The sequence below is a fragment of the Lactuca virosa genome, chromosome 2 (assembly GCF_052849685.1).
Source record: "Lactuca virosa cultivar CGN04683 chromosome 2, Lactuca_virosa_CGN04683_v6, whole genome shotgun sequence".
Classification (NCBI taxonomy): domain Eukaryota; kingdom Viridiplantae; phylum Streptophyta; class Magnoliopsida; order Asterales; family Asteraceae; genus Lactuca; species Lactuca virosa.
Window position 1 is genome coordinate 300,636,386 of NC_136427.1, and position 2,955 is coordinate 300,639,340.

The following is a 2,955-nucleotide window of genomic DNA, read 5'->3' on the forward strand; positions in this document are numbered from 1 at the left end:
GGTGGAAATGAGAAGAAAATAAAAGAAATTGGTGTTCCCGAGTTTCATTAAAGGAGGGAAGTGGAAGGAAGTGGAGAGAAATGGGAGGATCACTTTCCCTCCTAACTTTCCTTCCGATTTGGGAGGATTTGGAAAGAAAGAACAAAATGATTAATTTTCCTTCCACTTCTCTCCAACTCGGGAACACAAAAGAAAATTTTCTTTTCATTTCCTTTCTCTTCTTTTCTCTCGTAACTTTCTTTTCTCTTCTCTTCTTTTCTTTTGTTAAACTCGGGAACGAGGCGATAGAGAATTTAGATTTCTCATCTTCTTATCTCTCCTAAATTTCAATCCTAGATTTTTTCTAGGTTTAAGTGTGAACTATTAGAGATATCCATATTATTGGTGGTTACTTTCCAATAAACAATTAAAGAGGATTTTTTGCATCATTCCATTGTTACAAAAATATGTATTTTAACTATGTAATTTTCGATTTTCATAGTTAGAAGTTTGTTTCACAAGTATGTTTCTATAACTTGAGATAAAAAAGTAATGTTCTAGGTTGCATTTACCCATAATTTGATTATGTTTCTGCTGTGCAATTATTCTTATTTGTAACCTAAAAACCCATCAAAACCATCGTCCTTACTATTTCAAATCATGGAAGTCGATAATGATGTGTGTGTAGGATGAAAGCCAATCACATACCACATTGTTCATGTTTTAATTTTGATGAATAAAATATGAACTTATGCTCTTGAATCCATGATGATTTTCTCCCCAAGAACCCTATTTACTGCTTCCAACAAGGTGCTCGCACATGATCCACTAACCTTCTCATCCTTCTCACGTTTATCTAACTCCTCTTTTCTACCAACGAACCACCTACTATCGCAGAGCAATTCTCAAATACCGGTGCACTGTCTTCAGGTTAAGAAGGTAAGAATTCTTGAATTTAGTTTATAATTCATAAATCCGTTCAGTTCTTCTAATCTCCCTTTCTCTCTCTCTCATCAGATTATTGATGATTCCTTGGAGTTTAAAGTTGCTTCATAAGGTAAAAATTATTCATCTTTTCAGTAGGTCGGATTTTTAAAATTTCGATGGTTATATTTCTATATCAAGTTGAATGACATATTGACAATATTAGTATTTTCAATCTTGCACATCATATGTTCGACAAAATGCCATGAGATATTCATATCAATTTGATGTGAATATAGCTCTCTAGACGTTTATTTATCTATGTGGTCAGTTCTTTCTTTTGTTGTTTTAACACAAAAAACACATGTTATGTAAGCAAGAAGAGCATCAAGAGCATTGAAAAGAGTTGTAAGGCTTCAAGCTTAATCAAAAGTTGGTTGGTCAAGATGCATGTTGCAGCCTACATCTGCTTACATTTAAAACTATGTCACTTTTCCTTATTATCTTTCGTTATAACACCTATATGTAGCTTATGTGATTAAAATATTAAATTATATCCTAATTAAGTCAAAAATACATAGCATCTAAAGTATTTCATGACTTATTTCAAACATGTTGCTTATAGTTACTCCCTTTGAAACCCCATTAAGGATGGTGTGATTGTCGAGGAATTCAAGGAAAACATAAAGTTGTTTATAGAAAAGATACATTTGAGACAGTTTCTAACTGGCAGATGACAAAATAACCCCCAGGAGACCATTCAAGCTATTGATGTTGTTCTATGGGATGGGCAACTTCAACAAGGTAACATATCTATTGTACACTATTTACAAAAAAACAATTTTATATGAATGTTATAACTATAATTGGGTAGCTTTGTCATAGGAGAAAAGGGTAATGATGATGAAGGGAATGGGAAAACATATGAGATTCTGGACGCCTCTGAAAGGAATCCAATTTTTCTTGAAGACCTTCTAGAAGAAGAACAAGTAGTTGCGGTGGTATGGTTCTTGACTTATTTTCAAATTCTATTAAAGTTACACTGTTTTAGGGTCACGAAGCTTGGTCATGGTGTTAAAAAACACATAAATTATCCTCTTGTATTGTACTTTATGTAGAATAAAGTCATTGATGAAATAGTTGACCTTTTGTATCATCACATTATGTAGGGTATTGGTCTAGTGCCAATCATAGAGCCCGAGATCCTTCTAGTTGGAGTCCAACCAAGTTAAGGGACATTTGAAGTACTTGAAGGAGTCTGGGCATAGTTTTCTACTATTTAGCAGAAAACATTTTATGTTAACATGAAATTTGTCAAAATCTTATCCAAAACAAATGGTTATGTATGTGCTTTACATACATATCCTACTTAAGTATTATCACCATTTGTATATTAATAAAAATAAATAAGTTGTTTAATGTCTAATTCACTTTTTAATATATTGTAAATATTTCTTTTACATAATATTATATATAAACGATTTCACAATATACTTTGAATATATGTATAACATTTATTTTGTAATAAATAAATAATTGGTCAAAATAATAAAAATCATCACTTATAAAATATAATGTCAATGAATTTCGAACCAATATAACATCTGAATTTGAAATATTGTCGGATATATAAAAAATATTATTTTAAGAAGTTTTTGTTAACATAAAAGATTTGAGAGATAGAGAAAAGAGATGATTTTCAATCTTCATATATTGATTAACCAATCATTGCAATGAAGAAAACAAATATATACAGATACGAGTCTATCTAACAAATTAAACACATGTTAACTAACTTTGTAACTAGCTAAATGTTAAATTACGTTAATACCCCTAACTTTCTAAACAAATACAATAACATTAAAACATAGAAGCAAACACCCACCCCCCCCCCCCTCTCAAATCAGGGGTATGGAAGTAACCCAAGTTTGTTTGTTGCATCTTGATGTGCTGGCCGATACAAAGGTTTAGTGAAAACATCAGCTACATGTTGTCGAGTAGGAACATGAGACAAAGATATTAGGCCAACTTGTAGCTTCTCTCGGACAAAGT

The 2,955-nt window shown here is 31.6% G+C and overlaps 1 long non-coding RNA gene across 1 annotated transcript; it reads left to right on the forward strand.

Annotated features, from left to right (window-relative positions):
* Positions 1–849: 849 nt before the first annotated feature.
* LOC145157149 (uncharacterized) lies at positions 850–1,663 on the forward strand. Its single transcript, XR_013737121.1, has 3 exons — positions 850–918; positions 997–1,036; positions 1,529–1,663. It is a non-coding gene; the product is annotated as an uncharacterized LOC145157149 (long non-coding RNA).
* Positions 1,664–2,955: the final 1,292 nt, after the last annotated feature.